Here is a 19,355-nt window from a genome sequence, read left to right on the forward strand (position 1 = left end):
GAAGAGAGAAATGCATAAATATATAGCTTGGGAGAGAGAGAAAACAACTGTTACAACTGTTGTTTGTTGTACAATGCCTATATCGTGTCTTGTCTATTTTCAATGACTGCCTGGTGACCACAAATCACCACAAAGCCTACAGATCCTTTTCATTCTTTATTCTTTTGAAACTTCTTTGACTGCATTTCTGGTTCAGCAAATCATAGGAAAAAAAAAACACTTATTGCAAAGGAATCATGTCCTGCATATATATTCTTTTTGTAAACATTTGCTCAAAAAGCTACAATTAATTATCAGTATTTTTATGGGATCATTGCAGCATAGTTTGATTAGTATAATCAGTTATCAAATTGGTATTATTATCAAGGTATTAATTTGTGCTAATAAACAGCCCATATGCATGTAATATACATACTAATAGTTAATAGAGAGAAATGGTCACTAAACAAAACTTAGTTTTAGTAAATGTCATTATACATAAAAATACATAGTGGCTTGTATATTTTAGAATAAGGGTCCCTCACAAGGGGATCATTTCTGAAAGATTCAAAATGTGAAATTCTATCTGTTTGTCAGCTTTCAGCAAATGTAAAGAGAGATCACAATTACAGACTTCTGAAGGGTGCACATTACAGATTTTAATGGTGTTGAGATGAAAGACAGGGACAGAAGCCCCCCTAAATATGGTCTAGTTACATGTATGGGTTGACAGCTGCTCTAGTAAAGCAGCACTGCCTGTTCCATAGAAACATTTGTCACTTTCACTAACTGTAAGCACACTCCACTTCACTTAAAAAAACAAAAACAAACGTCTGCCTAGATACGCGACACATTCTTTACACGTCACACGTTGGAAACAGACATATTAATGCTTAAACATGCACATGCACACCTGAGTAAGTCGATCCACAAATAATCCCATTTCTGACCTGCTGCCCATTCTTCACCCCAGAACATGCCCTTACTGAGCAGATCATCTGCTGGCTAGAATCAGCAGGAAGCACGAACGACCCTGCCGCCCTGCATTAGTCCCCATTAGTTATGCTCACTGCATCATTAGCACTCAACAACCACTCTTTACGCAGGTGTGACACATCAATTATTGCTGATGACAAAGAGAGGAAGAGAGAGATTCTTTGTCCCAGGAAAGAGAAAGACGAGATCCCACATAACTCCACTCAAGGCTGCAGTAAATGTCAGCCAGTGTCAGTGTGTGTTTGTCTTCCCCTCTGCTGATCAAGATGCCCTAGAGTTGCTATCTGTCACAACTGTCCTTTCTATGTATGTGTGTGTGTCTGAGCATTTATTTGCTCACACACACTTTGACTCCACACACACCCACTAGGAACATTAAGAGTGGTGGAGAAGTCAGGCAAGTGTTGTGTGTATCTTCAGGATAGGTGACAGAAAATTGCATATACTGTATGAATCCTTCTGACACTGTAGCCAAAACTTAAAGTATGATGAGGATTGAGGAAATATAGCTGTCAGATGGTTATAGAGCAGAAAATCTATGGGCCTAGATGAAGGTAAACTCAAAAGCACTAAAGGAAGTGACTAATACTCATGAGATTTAATACTCAACCTTTATGATTCCAAAACACATCACCGTCAATCACAATATTCAAAGGCACATACACCTAATTTTGTCTATGGGCAATTTACGGTTTTCTGTAAATTAAAATAACTCACTAAATTATACTTATTAGAATAAAAATTAACATAATTTAAAGATTCCAGAAGTCCTAAGAGCAACATATTATTCAAGGATCCTGAATTTGCATTACTTTTTCAGTCATTTCTTATAAGGATTCAGGAAAATTATTATTGTTATTTTAAAATAATATAACAATGCCTAATAATATATTAGAGAAAATATTAATATTAGTTTATGCCAAAATTATTATTTAGGTAGTTAAGGCCTATATGTCTTTTGTCCTTCTGTGAAAGAGAAGCTAAGGAGTATGAAAAAGTATGTGTCACTGTTTCCCAAGCAATTACAATGAATGAGGACTGAAGCTTACAAGGCATCAACTGTTATGAACTGTTATGAACCAAAGGCCTTTCCCTTCATTGAGCTTCTTTTGTTGGAAAATATTCTGGCGTACCCAGCAGAGGGCACTCACTCTTACACACAAACAGTTTCTTTCTTTCCAGAACAGTCTCTTGGGGACAGCAGACCGATTTGACCTCTCATGCCCTTACGTCTGTTATTTCGCCAGTGATGACCTCACAGATGTCACTCAGTCTGCCACTCGGGCCAACCTGCCGACAGGAGGTCACAACCAGCGCTGACCCCGTCACTATCACTTTGCGCACAAAGAGGACATGCACAGAGACTCTCACACGCAGGTCTCAAGTCTTTTGTCACAGTGTGGTGTGTATAGTTGTGGTGTGTGTGACAGTGTGTACCCAATGCTCTTTGTTGGTGGTGTGCAAGAGTGTGTTTACGTGAGCAAGCATCACTGAACAGACTATTCAACCCATTCTCACTCCAAAGGCGTCAAAAACCGAAGCATGGTCAAGCGCCCCTAGCGTCACTTTTATGACGCCAAATGTGCCTCTCGGCGTCGACTATCGAAGCACTACGACCTTCATTGCTTTCAGTGGGAAACTTTTGGCGTCAGAATTCGACACGAGGACATGAGATGTTTATCGCTATGAAATCACGTTCAAGAAGTCTCATTCAGCATACATCGCGCGATACTTGCTATCAGTTCCACAGTTTGGGTGAGTAGTCGTATATACGCTCTTTTAATGCCTTTTATCAAATGTATTCTGTATTCTTTATTAATCAGATTAGTGCCATATGTTTAATCGCTGTATTATATCGGTCATCCGCGGCTGTCTTTGAGTTTCATTGCGTTTAAATAAATGAACACAGCTGCTAATTAGTGTGATTAAACTCTATCTGTCACGTGACGTGCCTTAGACCTTCGATCCGTTTTATATTATTATTCATTTCAGGATCAATGATGTAAGTTGTATTTGTAGTAAAATCATGGTAATCACGACACAATAGTAATAAATGAAATGTGAAGTTAAAACACAGTAAATGGGACATTAGTAACTGTAACTGTAGTTTTACTATGATATATTAATAATCAATACAACAATACAATAATCACCAAACCAGCTATGTTTGTATCACTGTAATGTTAGTGTTTTTATGTGCTTTTATATGACAGATATCACAGTAATCATGTGTTCTGTACCATGCTTTTAATACCTTTTAATGTGAATCCAAAAAAAAAAAAAAATCAAATTAAAAATAAATAATAAAACATGTATATTTCCATCTTGCAGTTCATTCATATCAGTTTATATATATATATATATATATATTTATTTATTTATTTTTATATATATAAATATTTTGCTCACAGATCATTATTAACATTCTGTATATAATTCAATTTTATTTTCTCTCCCCTTTTTTATTATTTATATTTTTAGCTGAAAAGACGTAAAGGCAGTCAGCCCAGTGGTGTTTCTGGAGAGGGATTCCTTCAGAAATGGAGAAGACAGAAAGCTGTGGAGGCAGATATTTGCAGCAGTAAGTCTGTGATAGTTTGTCCCTTTTATCAAAAATTCCTGCTGTTATAATTTGTACAGCATTTGTTGTTTCTTAAACTGTTGCACTGTCCAAATACCCACACTTGCCATCTTTTCACTTGACCACTTGATTACTTATTTGAAGTCTTTCCTGTATTTGGCCTAGTGTTCGAGTGAGCATGATGACCACGAGTGTGTGTCGAACTTTTCATGACCTGATGACTGTGTTTCCCAATCCTGATCCTGGAGAACCCCAGCACTGCACGGTTTTGGCGTCTCTCTTATCTGACAAACAAACTTTTGAGGTCTTGGAGTCTTCACTGATGAGCTGATGAGTTGAATCAGGTGTGTTTGATCAGGGAGACATCTCAAATGTGCAGTGTTGGGGTTCTCCAGGACCAGGATTGGGAGCCACTGCCTTATGGGACACTTATGTGTTTAAAGAGATTTTTAATATCTAATTATAAATATTTCACATACTGTACATTGGACAGCTTTCCATAACCTCTTGTGAGATCTCGGCAAAAAGTCTGATGATTTATTCCAAAACATGATGCATGATGGGATACACTAAGCTTTGTATAGCGCTCCAGAGCAGTATTGGAGAGGTTTAGTGTGTGTTAAGGACGCTGTGCTTTGGCATTATTAAGACCGGGGACAGTCTTGTGCACACACTGTCACGTACACACACTCTCAAGTGGCCAAGACTGCAAGTGTGGGTATCTGGACAGGGTCAAAGTCTTAAAAATGATCCCTAAACACATCACAGTCTTAATAATCCAGTTTAACACTTGTATGATATTGTACAAGCCCCAGGACTGTCTCATCTGACACTATCAAAGAATTCATATGACTATAGCTTGTTATTAATTACTTGCTTTCAATAATGGATTCATTTAACATTTAATTATACAGCATCTTTACAGAGGTGTAATGTACAAGCTGCACGTAATTAATAATATGTCCTTCCTTCTGTCTTACAGGATTTTTTCCAGATAATGCTGTTCTTCTTTTTCAGGTCTAAAATATCGAGCTCAACAGCTATTTTAAGAGCCAACCCTCACAAACCTTCCTAAAACCTAAAAGAGCTATTACTGAGTCTCAGCGAATCTTGCCATGATCAGCTCTTCCCAGGTACATTTGTTTACTCCAAAAATGCTCTGGTCTGAATCTTACTTTAAATTAACTTAATTATGTTTAATGAGCAATATTAATTGCACAGAGAGTAAGTAGAGATTATCTTGTTTCACAGAAGAGAAGGAAGACCAAGGATATGATTTGCTCAGGATGAGGAATGAAGATGGCCATCTTGAGCTCAAACAAACAGAAGTCCTCTGGTATGTGTGTGTTGAAGCAATGTTATACAACATTTTATGATGATCTCTCACAGAACTGGTCATGTCAGCCTTGATTTCGTTTTATACTATTACAATTACAGCATGTTAGCAAAGTGTGACTGGACATTTTTAATATTATGTTTTTAAAAACACACCACCTGTTTTATTAGCAGACAAGTGTCATGAAATTGGTTTAGTTGATATAAACACCAATTGACATTATTTCATTGTTTTGTAAATGTTATGTTATTAATTGTGAATTGATAGTTGATTGGTTTGAAGCCAGGCATTACACTGCACAGACTAAAACACATTTGTGAGAGAAGTCAGGAACTTTGGAGAAAGATTCTAGAGGAAAAAAACACATTTACTGCAACAACAGATGAATTCTAGAGTCTCTGAGAACTACACATGCTAATGTCTCATGAGCAAGACCTTTGCTTCTGTAACTTTTTCTTAATTCTTGCAGAATGACATATTTATTGCAGTATTTTTATTTGTACAGATGATCTCATCAGCCAAATGAGGGGTTTTGACCAAGTGATGCTCTTGAAAGGAGTGAAAGAAGAGGATGTGGTAAATTGTCTTCAGAGAAAAGCTTCTCAAAAGATCTTAAAACAGCTTGAAGAATGGTAAGTGTACAGTACTACAAGGGTCATAGTTACTCACCCTGCTAAAACCACACAGAACATAAGCTGCGCTCTCTGTCCATTAAACAACTTCTTCTGCATTGTTTGTTTCACTTTGACCAGGTCTGGGATCTTAGGACTGAGAGATCCTCTGGCTGAGAACAAGCTACACCTCATCAGTGCTGGACATCAACCACAAACTGTTTCCAGACACGAGAGAAGATCACGATGGGGAGATGAAACCAGTTTAGATGTGATGATGGGAATCATTATTTTCTGAAACAGTATCACATGTCTTATATGTATCACATGATCTGTATCACAGTTGACTGGATGGGACTGTGTGACTTTTAAGGACATTTCATCACTCATCTGTGTGAACTGATTTATATATGAGGTTAATGTATCTTTGATGATAATTATTTTCATTGAATCTTATTTGTCTTGATGCTACTTTATCAACTTTATAGTCTATGCTTCAATAAAATGAAAATGGTGAATATTGTGTTCTGAAGATTCTTGGTAAATACATCATTTTACTAGGTAGGCTCATATGTGTTTATTTTAGACTTGGAAAAACGACATATTAATTATTGGGATTATTTTTTTATTTAAGACATTAACATTTTTGATCGGATTAATAACATCTGGGACATCAGTACACCAGAAAGTAATTTTTTTATATTTTAGTAACAAATATGCACATTTTTTTGTGAAATACAGGGAGTTACAAGATTAATTATTCTGCATTACAAGATGGTGCCATGGGCTTTATTGTTACAAGCACTTGACGGATAACTGAGAATGTAGCAGGAATGATCAACGTGGATCTTGTACTGCATTAAAACCAAGAGCACGCACATTACTGATGTCCAGCACATGAGGAGCAAGATACGGGGGTGAGGAGGACATTTTTACACTGATTTCGGCTAATTAGTTATATATAATGCTAATATATATATATATATATATATATATATATATATATATATATATATATATATATATATATATATAAATTAATATTCTTAGCACTGCATGAATTTGTCCTTGTGTAATAGTGAAGTATCACAATGTGTATACATTGTCCTTGATTACTGCTTTACAGTGGGGAATAGATAATGGCAAGTTGTTGCAGGTTCATCCATTATATTTCTTGCCATTTACTTCAAAAATCAAAGAAATAATCTATTATTTTCATTATTAAATCATTTCTTTATAATTTTTCCATGTTTCATCAGATGGCCTCACAATGTCCTGTCAAAAGGTATAATAGCCATGATGAATAGAATAGAAAACAGAGGACTGTGAAAACTGTCAGATATAAATGTGACTCAGCTCAGTTTGTTGTTCATGATGAGGAGAATACATATATGTAGGTTTTACTGCCCTGCTACCCCCAGGGGCCCAGTAGCACCCCCCGGAAGAGCCCAAAACTGTACATTTCAAATGGCTGTAAATCAGAGTCCAATTAACATATCAAAGAGAAAATGGGCAGGATTATTACTTATGCTATGCTGATAAAATAATGTTGAGCTCAGTTTTCAGAAATAAGTGGAAAGCATTTTAAATATTGCTCACTGTAAAATACCACATTTCAGCCTGCCTCTCAAATATATCATAGAGGTTTGCACAATAAACATATTTAGATATCCAGTTTACCTTAAAATAAATAATTTATTTAGTTTCGTTAATAAAAAGTTTTAAACTACATTACCCACAAGCCTCCGTCGTTCTATCTATAGAAAGGCAACACTAGGGGGCTGTTTTTGTAGTTCATTGAAGTTATGCTTAGGGTTAGGATTAGGATCTCGCTAAAGATGTCATTTTTCTCAAGATAGCAACACTTCATTGTTGACTTAATATATTACTAATGTGATGATAGGAGCAAAACATACTTTTTAACATGATGCGCTGTTTAATATGGGTTAAAAGATAGTCCAACCACAGACTGTCCTGAAAAGTCATAGCCAATGGCATCTAAGCTGAGCAGCAGCGTCACACTTCCTTATCCATGTATGACAGATGTCTTTCGTTTTTCGGCTGAAGGGATAGATTCGGTTAACAATAGATTAAGCTTGCTACTTATTAGATTCTGTTTTATTAACGTCTTCACCTTCCTCCGTTGTTCAGCTTGACAAAAATTGGGCAATATTGATGTGCACATGCCCAGCAGTCGCAGTTGTATCCAACAGATAGATTCCTCTCATTAAATATAAGACACATTTTTAAGATTTGTATATTTTTTTTTTGACCAAAGACAAATATATTTACTAATCAAATGACGTGCTTCTAAAATTTACATTGTATATTACATTGTGTTTTAAAGTTAAAATTGTTCACATTTGTGTTTCTGTGATTTACCATTCTCTACCATTTGAACCCTAGGAATAAAAACAGAAATTATAAATTAATGAATGAATGAATGAACAAATAAATACATAAAGCATAATAAACATGCATATTTTTGTAAGGATCTTCCATTATTTATTGATATGTCAAACTCATTTAAAGTCAACATGCCCAAATTACTACACTGCATCCTCTGTCACCAAGCTCGTTTTTGCCACCATAAAGAATAAAAAGGCAGTTATGTTGTAAACATTAACTATTTTCAGTATGCAAATGAAAATGCTTTTATTAAAAAACAAAACAGTAAATACAGTATGTCTTTCAGAGAACACTGGAAAAAGATCAATTTTATTAAAAAAATTAAATTGACCAAAATGTTATACAACACAATGTAAATGTTTCAAACTCACAAAAAAACACCATGAAGACATGCATGTCAAGTGTGCAATATCATCTATAAAACTCAATCAGCACAGCATCAAATAAACACTGATTGTCTGAACAATGGAAGACAGAGAAAGTGTTCAGGAAAACAAACACCTGCTAGCTTTGACAATAACATCATGAATTCACTTCATGACTGGAGCTAGGGGATGACTGTGTATGAATATCTCCTTTACTAAAACTCTTAATTAAAGTCTAAAAAGTTCACTGTATGAAGCTTGAAAAAGAGAACAAAATGCTTTATCAATACGAAAAATACTATTTTTAACTATTGTTTTCATCACTGGTTCTGTAATGTATTCATTATGAGCTTATAAATAAAACAAAGTTACATCTTCTGCAAAAATCAAACCACTGCAAAGTCTAATCACTGATCCAGGGACCATATCTGTGTGTGTGGGGGATAAAGAGTTAACGAGGTGAGTCCTTGTGCATGATGGAGAACTGCAGTGTTATCCTCAAACAATCCTGTAAAACAGAAATATTACATTACATTCAACTTATACATTACACTGTGTTTTGTTTAGACCATAAAAGCAGCCTCTGTAAAGATGCTGTAAAATTAAATGTTAAATGAATCCATTATTGAAAGCAAGTAATTAATAACAAGCTATAGTCATATGAATTCTTTTGATAGTGTCAGATGAGACCGTCCTGGGGCTTGTACAATATCATACAAGTGTTAAACTGGATTATTAAGACTGTGATGTGTTTAGTACAGTATGTGAAATATTGATAATTAGATATTAAAAATCTCTTTAAACACATAAGTGTCCCATAAGGCAGTGGCTCCCAATCCTGGTCCTGGAGAACCCCAACACTGCACATTTGAGATGTCTCCCTGATCAAACACACCTGATTCAACTCATCAGCTCATCAGTGAAGACTCCAAGACCTCAAAAGTGTGTTTGTCAGATAAGAGAGACGCCAAAACCGTGCAGTGCTGGGGTTCTCCAGGATCAGGATTGGGAAACACAGTCATCAGGTCATGAAAAGTTCGACACACACTCGTGGTCATCATGCTCACTCGAACACTAGGCCAAATACAGGAAAGACTTCAAATAAGTAATCAAGTGGTCAAGTGAAAAGATGGCAAGTGTGGGTATTTGGACAGTGCAACAGTTTAAGAAACAACAAATGCTGTACAAATTATAACAGCAGGAATTTTTGATAAAAGGGACAAACTATCACAGACTTACTGCTGCAAATATCTGCCTCCACAGCTTTCTGTCTTCTCCATTTCTGAAGGAATCCCTCTCCAGAAACACCACTGGGCTGACTGCCTTTACGTCTTTTCAGCTAAAAATATAAATAATAAAAAAGGGGAGAGAAAATAAAATTGAATTATATACAGAATGTTAATAATGATCTGTGAGCAAAATATTTATATATATAAAAATAAATAAATATATATATATATATATATATATATATATATATATATATATATATATATATATATATATATATAAACTGATATGAATGAACTGCAAGATGGAAAAATACATGTTTTATTATTTATTTTTAATTTGATTTTTTTTTTTTTTTGGATTCACATTAAAAGGTATTAAAAGCATGGTACAGAACACATGATTACTGTGATATCTGTCATATAAAAGCACATAAAAACACTAACATTACAGTGATACAAACATAGCTGGTTTGGTGATTATTGTATTGTTGTATTGATTATTAATATATCATAGTAAAACTACAGTTACAGTTACTAATGTCCCATTTACTGTGTTTTAACTTCACATTTCATTTATTACTATTGTGTCGTGATTACCATGATTTTACTACAAATACAACTTACATCATTGATCCTGAAATGAATAATAATATAAAACGGATCGAAGGTCTAAGGCACGTCACGTGACAGATAGAGTTTAATCACACTAATTAGCAGCTGTGTTCATTTATTTAAACGCAATGAAACTCAAAGACAGCCGCGGATGACCGATATAATACAGCGATTAAACATATGGCACTAATCTGATTAATAAAGAAGACAGAATACATTTGATAAAAGGCATTAAAAGAGCGTATATACGACTACTCACCCAAACTGTGGAACTGATAGCAAGTATCGCGCGATGTATGCTGAATGAGACTTCTTGAACGTGATTTCATAGCGATAAACATCTCATGTCCTCGTGTCGAATTCTGACGCCAAAAGTTTCCCACTGAAAGCAATGAAGGTCGTAGTGCTTCGATAGTCGACGCCGAGAGGCACATTTGGCGTCATAAAAGTGACGCTAGGGGCGCTTGACCATGCTTCGGTTTTTGACGCCTTTGGAGTGAGAATGGGTTGGACTATTTTAAACATTTCTACATGCAGAGCTGCTTTGATTGCCATCTCACTGCCAATGTGTGAAAACTGCTAATGAGAGAGAGAGAGAGAGAGAAAAGGTGGCAGAACACAAATTGTTTACTGTTGCCAACCACCCACACATCTCCAGTCTCCTCTCTCTTTACATTTCTCACTATCTTTGTTTGTCTCTGTTTTTTTTTTTTTTTTTACACATGCATTTAGCAATTATTTGTTAGTGAGGAGACATAAGAGATCGTCTTAAAATATCCAAAAACAATGAAATTAAAAATCTTCAAACAAAAAGTTAGCGAGCGTGTCCCTATAATTACATACAGTTGAACTCATTCATTAGTTAGGGGATAGATGGAATTGCTCTGGGTACATTCAATAATGTATTATGTAGATAAATAGAGTAATTATAATAAGTCATTCTAATCATAGACAAACATTAGGAAACAGCAATAACACACCATGCATCTGTGTCCAATTACGTCTGGCTGCTACTGTCCTCCATTTTCAATGCTTGGGCAGTCATGCTAGCCAGACCATAATCACAGATAAACATGCATTAAAAATAGGAAATACATACAAAGAGAAACAAACACACACAGCCACAAAGTAAATGACTGAATGATTTATGAATGCATAAATAAGTAAATAACACAGTGAATGAATGAACAAGTGAGCAAACAAATGATTGAATGAAAGCATAAAATAAGTTAATAATTAATGAATGAACAAGCAAATAAATGGGAGTTTAAATAAGTAAATAAGGCTATTTAACAAATCAATGAACGAATGAACAAAATTAAAGATTGAATAAATTAGTAAATAAGTTTAATACTAATCAAAAAATATTGAATTAATATTTAAAAATAAAAAATAAATAATTGAATATTTAAATGTGACAATAAATGAATGAATGAAAAATGAATGATTGAATAAGTTTACACAATGGAACAATGGATGCATGAGTGAGTGACTGACTGAATGAATGAACAAATTAACAATGAATGAGTGCATAAGTCACAATGAATGAATGAATTAACAGATGAGTATACAAATAAATAACGGACATAAGAATGAACACAGGTCCATGAACATTTGAATAAGTAAAAAAGAATGGATGAACAAAATGTATGAATGAATGCATGCATATTTTAACACAATGAAAGAACAAAGACAAACATATGAAAGCAAACAATATATTCACAATACATTTTTGTAGGTTGCTCAGTGAAGCTTGTTCCAACTGCCTTTGCCATCACAGCTGAACCTGAATGATCCTGAAACAACTATATTCTCCACCGTTCCCTCTGTACTCTCTCTCTCTCTTGCTCAGACCAGCTCTTTTTTAACCCTATGGGTCACATCTTTACAGAGCAGCCTGTAATGGTGCTTAATATTAGGCTATTTGCTCCCCCTCCATCAGCCCTCTATGATTTCTCTGATCCATTAGCCTTGGTTTTCAGGGCTCCTGCAGCTAAACACATTTTCTCCTCTCTCGCCCTGGATCCCACATGAGGATTCATCCCCTTGCCCTGGAGCTAATGTATTTAATTCAATCACAGCAATCCATACCAGGGCCTTGTTCCTTTCAGCCTCTCTGGAGGGGAAAGAAAGAGATGAAGGGAGAGACGGAAAGAGAGAGAGAGAGATAGGTGAACGGGCAAATAAACAACCTGACCCCCCTACACGCGCACACATACACATACACACACTCCCCACTGATCTTCAGGGGCAGGCCTGTCGAGTCTCGATAAGAATAACCATGCAACCACCCACTCACCAGACCAACACACACACACATTCAATCACAGGCTCTGAGACAGCCAGTAGTGACAAGTGTACGAAGCCTAATCTGCGAACCAATGAAATGTCAGGCAGACAGTGAGAGAAAGCAAAAGGAAAAAGGAGCGAGTATATCTAGACGGAGCAAGAGAGAGAGAGAAAACAAGAGCAGCAGCAGTCGTGTTGGCTGTCCTTCCTCTGTCAGCCGGAGGGAAACTGCAGTAGCAGCTATAAAAGTTTCACAACACATCTGTGTCTGCGCCCTCGTGTTTTTATGCCTCCTTTTTTTCAAGGCCGGTTTACCAGCGATGTCGAGAGGGGGAGGTGGGAACGATCCACCGTGTGCCACGCTCCCCCCCCCCCCCCCATCACCCTCCACCCTCAACTCCTGTTTTTGCTGCTCTAGTGCTCATCAGACTCTGTCACTTGTGCAATGTGTTTTTATGAATTAATAAACGGCACTTTAGAGGCCCGGGGCGGGGGGTGCGCGGGGAGGCTGTGGAGGGGAGCAGGCAGTCGTTGGCAGCTTAATGAGCACCATGGGGACGTCTCTCTCTCTTTCTCTCGCCCGCTCACTAACACACGCACACACAATGCTCTACATCACTGTCACCGGCATGCAGAGCTCGGCCGCAGAGCGCCAGATGACTATCATTACCCAGATAAATACATCTGCCCTCAGCTATGCCCCCTCTCACTAACACAGCCCTCTCCATCCATCTCTCTTTCCCCGTTCTCCCCCAACATTCCTATCTGTCCCCCTCTTGCTCACTCCTGTCCCAGCATAGCTCTCACTCGGTGTGGCTCCATCCGTCTCTCTGCGGCTTTGACTCGTGCGTCCCTGAGGGCTGTCTCTTTCAAACAGGTTCATTGATTAACAGCTTGCCATGATCATTGATTGAGGCGGTTCAGGTCTCAGCTGTGCGTGCAGTCCTTCCAGCTCTCAGTGTAGCTAATGATGCTTGTGATGTATGAAACATCGTCAGCCTCCGCGACGACACCTCTGTGACAGAAAAAGTCATATTAACAGTTTTCATACATATTGGCTTCTATTACGTGCTACTGTTGCCGGTATCAACCTGTTATTGCTAATAAGGTTCACTCCAGCTTATCATTGCAGTAGAAGTCTGCACAGTGTTATGACAGGCCGGCTGAAAAAATACATTTCATTTGCCAAATTAGGCCTGAAACAGCCCTCCGTCTCAACTGAGAGGGGATGGTAAATGGTCTCATTAGAGTAGTATGGGCTTTCTCCAGACCATAATCACTGCCATGACAACCGTTTCCTTAGAAACTGGACTGGTCGCCAGGCAGCAGCGCAGATTCCTACTGTGGTGGGTAAAAAGGCCTAGAACCAGAGGGAATGAGAGAAAAATGACACTGTGACATTGTGCAACAGGAATGAAATGATTAGAAACATCTGTGTATAAGATGACATTTTTGTTTTGTTAGTATTTTTTAATTTTACTCCGATATTTTGAATTTTTTTTTTATTGCATATTAATATTAAATATTTTTTAAATGGGTTTGCACCAGTATTACTATTAAAGATCAGGTCAATAATTATTGCCATTCTATCTATCACAGATAAATGGTTATTCATTTTTATTTCATTTTATTTAAACAAATATATACAAGAGTATTGCTATTAAAATAAATTATAAATCAAAAATGAAAATAATCTTAAATGCATTTTAAGTGGATTTAGGTATCACAATATTATACAATACAAAACATCCACAGTCATTTTGAGATTTACTAAAGATTACATTTAACAGTGTTATTACATTAAGTGTTTTAAAGATGAAATTATTCTGAGCATTAGATTATACAGGTAATCGAAAGGTTTACAAAAAGGGGAAATTAACATGCACACTTAAATATCCAATATCTGCCAATATATCCAATATTGATCAAAACCGATAATAAAAGAAAATATATAATAATATTAACAACAACAAATCATCCCATTTATGAACTATTTAACTTCAAATAGGACTGAGATCAGGATATCAGGTTATTTAACTGCAGATTTATGGACAAATGAGAGAAAAATATTTGAACAGACCTGTTTATTTGTTCCTTTCTTTATATCTTAGTCTCCTCTTCATTGTATGCACTTTTTTTTCACTCTGCCGCTCTACCTCGGTCCTCTCAGACAATATGCAATTTCCAATTCTGTATCTCACTCACTCACTCACTCGCAGTGCTTTTGAAAGTCTAAATCTCACTAGTCCTCTCAGTAGACACTCAAACTGAAGGATTACAATTTAGTGGTGTAATAAAGGATTGCCTTGATAGATGCCGGTATTCTAGACCCAATAAAGAACAAGGGGCAAGGGCAAGAAAAAAGTAGCATAAAATCAAAAATGTGATCCTTCAGAATGATGCATGCTTGAAAATCAAACAACGTTCTACTAGATAATGCAATTCACTTTCATTACACACCACCTAATATAGCAACCACAATAGAAAAACACATTACCCACCATTTCATAAAGTGGCACAGGGAGAGATGGAGGGAGGGTGTGAATGAGGAGTTTATTTCGACTAGTGTGCGTTGAGAGTTGACCTAGCTGGCTCTGTAATGAGGGATGTGGGATTAAAATGTGCTAGCGTCTGCCTGAAGAGCTCCTGTGCTTATTCTAATGGAAGCTGTTGGCTGACAGCAGCACCACTTGACTGCTGCAATAGTCATTCTGTCATAATAAAACACTTAACATCAGACCTTGCCTACTCGCTCCCTCGAGTGCCACCACTCCGTATCTCTCCGTCTCTCTCAGTGTCACTCTCATTCACTACTCCATTCTGATTCTATCTCTCTCGCTCATTAGTCTACTCGTCCTTCTTTACATATCACTTTCTATGCTTGTCTCTTTTTGTCCATTTACACTGCTGTTGTTCACAACCAAAACTAGATGAGCTGAATTAGTGATATGAATGAAATGTTATGAAGTTATATTTCTAACTCTTTATCACATTTTCAATGTAATTGTATTGATTTCTAAATCAGACATACTATCCAAAGGTTTGGGGTATTTTTAAAAGAAAGGCATACTAAATTGATCAAAAGTAACATTAAAACATTTCTAATGTTATAAAAGATGCTGTTTGAACATTCTATTCATCATACATGCGTCTTGCTTTCCACAAACATAGACAGCACAGCTGTTTCAGGAGTAATGGCTGATGAAAAACTCAGATTTGCCATCACAGGAATAAATTACATTTATTCACAAAATACACAAAATGCAGCCTTGGTAAACACAAAACATTTTTCAAAAACATTTAAAAAACCTTGAGCCCCAAACTTCTGAATGTAGTCTATAAGCTGTAAAACTCCAGTCAAACACTTAGATGTCATAATTGTGAGGATTTAAAAATGCCATTTTCAAAAACACATAAAAAAATAAAAAAAAAAATAAAGATAATTTCATTAATTTAAAAACATTATGCAACCACTGTTTTTTTCCACACACACCTAAATGAAGAATTAATGCACACTCATTGTCAGCATTTATAGCTCCCACATCCTCACAGAACTTCCTAATTAGCGCATCTTGTCACTTTGGGATGTGATAATTGTTTGTTATCTTGTCAGTCACCCACTAGGAGAAAACAGACTGAAGTGGTCTGCTATTCTGTCTTGTCAAATCAAACCTGTAGCTCAATGAGCATGTTGTGCATTCTTACATCATAATGCCATAATCTGTCTGTATCCAATAACAGAACCTCTGATGGATGTGGCATCTGGCCCAGTGGGGTCAGGCCCATGTCATAAGCTCTTTAGGATGACCACACTGATCAGGATTGGTTTGGTGTAAATATTATACCGTTCAGCTACAGATTAACAGCAGATAATGATGATTACAGGTTAAAATGAGGTTAAATTATTCTGATAATGCCCAAAGATTTTTTTTTTTTTGTCTTGTCTTTTAAAATATTCCAGAGGTACCCTTGATTACTGAACAACAACATCTCCTTCTTTAAAACAGATTTTTTTTATGTTCCTAAATTTAGCTAATCCATGTGATAAAGCCGTAAAGTCACAGAAAGAAGAATAAATATTCTTTCTGAATTGCTTAACATTCTGAAGTGTTCTTTTCTGATTCAAAAGTACTTCTTTATGTACACAATACCATTCAAAAGTTTTGGGGTCAAAACAGTTTAATTTGAAAGAAATGTTCCTTCAGCAAGGATGCATTAAACTGATCGAAGGTGACTGACTTTCACACTGTTACAAAAATGCTGTCCTTTGAACTCTTTCCACAAAAAATTAAACAATACAACTGTTTTCAACAATGATAATAATAAAATCATATTTTTCTTATAATAATATTAATAGAAAAATGCACATTTTATAAGAAAATTTCACATGGCACTTTAATTTATATATTTGAAAATTTTACTGTTTTTACTGTATTTTTTGATCAAATATCTAGGTAAGCAGGCTTCTTTCAAAAACATTTACAAAAATCTTACAACCCCTAACTTTGTGACAGTGTAGTGTGCATATTTGCTGGTATAAATATAATGAACTCGCTAACTGATTGTGGGCTTTGTTCAATTAGTCTGAGATAATATTCAAATTTGATCAAGGGACAGCCACTAGTGTCCAGCTTTCTATTCGCGTCTCTGGCCTAGTCTGTTGCCAACTCTGCTTTCACTGTGCTCGCCATTGTAAGGTGGTCGTCGCTGGAGTCTAATCATTTGGCCATCCCAGTGGTGCATTTAAAAAACCCCATACCTTGTGTATGTGTGTGTTTAGTGTGTTCAGTGTCTCTAAATATGGCTGTCTGACGGCAGCTGCTCCTGATTTAATAGCCTTGGCTGAGGTGGTAGGCCTGGGATTCAGAGACCCATAGTAATCAGTCTCTCTGAAACTCGAGCGGTTATTTAAAAATCAATGGCTAGTCATTAGACCTCAGCCCCCTCATTCCCCGCCTGCACATATATTGATCTGCTCGTACGCTTACTGGTTATTGATCAGACCGGTAATTTGCAGATAAGTGTACATGATGCATGGAGGGAGGGCCACTCGGGTAATAGCGCAGCACTATTAATATTGGAGCCCTTAGCCACAATGGTCAAAAATAGCTAAAGGAGGACAAAAAGGGCAGAGGGACGGAGGATTCGGGTGATGTACTATAATGATTTTACCATTAACAAAAAAAAATCATGAATAGGAAGTCGTGGTTTGGTGTTTAACAAACAATGGTAGGATGCCAACTGGACTGAAGTCAGTCCTTCTGTTTATGGGATGACAAAAGCGACAGAATTAGGTTATTAGTCTCCTAATCCTAGTAAATAAAATCAGGAAAAAAAGGGCTGTGTGTTATTGCAGCCTTTATTATAATAGTAACCATTATGAAATCTTTCTTGCTGCTTCACGGTGTCATCTCATTTCTAAAGTAGTAAATGACACTAATATACAATTTTAGAGAATGTAATTTCAGGTAGTTTTAGTAGAACAGTTTTATGTGAGAGCAGTTAATATTAATATGCAATTTTACATGAATTACACAAAACCTAATGAACATATAGGCCAAACAATAACAGTAATGAAGATGATTTCAACACTCTTAATTTTGAATAACTGATTAACCTAATTGGTCATACTAGGTCAGACTTGATCCATCACTCTCCTGATGAGCAATAGAAAATGCTGGGGGGAAAGGGAGCAGGTGGTAAAGAGAATGAACATCGGCCTATAATGTATCCATATCCCACAGGAGCACGATGGGAGTCTGAGTGTCAGACGCTAACACTCACAACTCTCAACAATACACCCTGCACTCTCAGACATTTCCATTGTTAGCGTTTGAACAATTAAAGCTTAAACTGCCTCTCCCTCCCATTCTGCTGGAGGGTTTGTGTTTGAAGAGTGCCTCCTTTGTCCTCCGCTGAAGCGGAGAAGGTTAAGTGCAGTATGCCACATCACTAGAAAAACAAGAGAAGAGGGCATTCACTACCAGAGCCATTCACTCTGAACTACTGCCCCAGTTATGGAGAATAAATTCAGTGGTGGGAGGGATGGATGGTAAGAAGTGAGCAGAGAGACGGATGGAGAGCTCTACATAAAGAGCTTTTAGATATAATTGTTCCGTTTTTGGTGTCTGTAAAAGCTTATCAACATAAGAACACTTGTTATGCTAATAAACCATTTTAAATATGAGGCATGGGGTAAAAAGGGAGACAAAATCAGACAAAAGAGGAATGCTACATGCTGTTATAACCAAACACTCACAGAATAAACCTGTTCCCTGATCATCTCTAGCTTTCTAAGCCATGCTTCAATCCCCCCCAAAAAAACACAACCAACACGGGTTCACATCAAAGTCTCAGTTAGCCTCTCTGAAAACACTACGGCCAGCTTTAGCATAACTTAAGTTTGTGTACAGATGCACGACACTGATGGATCAGCCGCGTCTAATGTCCGAGTTTGCACGCATCCCCTCGAAACAACCACACCAAAATAGCCACTTCCGGGTGGTTTAAATGTGTGTGCACAGGGAGGCCAAGCTACATGTATAATGCAAATTAGGAAGGATCATGTATCTGACTATTGCTAAAAAAAATGCACATGATTTCTGCACAGCTGTGAGGTGGTTAAAAGGTTCCAAATTCATCCGGTCCAGGTTTCTCCAGTAACACAATGGCCCGCCCCCTCCTACCCCCTGCCTCCTCTTCAGCTTTGCACTGATTCAGTACCCATCCCATCAAACCCCCTTAATGACAGGGACCCTGCTGGGCTTTTGTGGCTCGATCCACAGACTTCGCTCCAAACTGCCACCGCAGCTACTCAGACCCCCACAGGCAGCCCACCTAAACCCTCCGCCCTGACGCCAAGCCTCCCGGGACCCATTCAGCTGAGGGAGGAGTCCCACAGTGACCCTTTCTTAGGGGCCATTATCGGGACTCGTAATGGCTGCT

The 19,355-nt window shown here is 37.0% G+C and overlaps 2 long non-coding RNA genes across 2 annotated transcripts; one reads left to right on the forward strand and one right to left on the reverse strand.

Moving 5' to 3' along the window:
• Window positions 1-2,482: 2,482 nt before the first annotated feature.
• On the forward strand, window positions 2,483-6,021 carry LOC127962445 (uncharacterized). The gene is made up of 6 exons (XR_008154589.1): window positions 2,483-2,730; window positions 3,457-3,556; window positions 4,574-4,689; window positions 4,808-4,892; window positions 5,398-5,524; window positions 5,645-6,021. It is a non-coding gene; the product is annotated as an uncharacterized LOC127962445 (long non-coding RNA).
• Window positions 6,022-8,027: 2,006 nt separating this feature from the next.
• Window positions 8,028-10,637, reverse strand: LOC127962320 (uncharacterized). Its single transcript, XR_008154566.1, has 3 exons — window positions 10,381-10,637; window positions 9,517-9,616; window positions 8,028-8,785 (listed from the first exon to the last, which is right to left on the reverse strand). It is a non-coding gene; the product is annotated as an uncharacterized LOC127962320 (long non-coding RNA).
• Window positions 10,638-19,355: the final 8,718 nt, after the last annotated feature.

This window comes from Carassius gibelio, chromosome B7 (genome assembly GCF_023724105.1).
Source record: "Carassius gibelio isolate Cgi1373 ecotype wild population from Czech Republic chromosome B7, carGib1.2-hapl.c, whole genome shotgun sequence".
NCBI lineage: Eukaryota > Metazoa > Chordata > Actinopteri > Cypriniformes > Cyprinidae > Carassius > Carassius gibelio.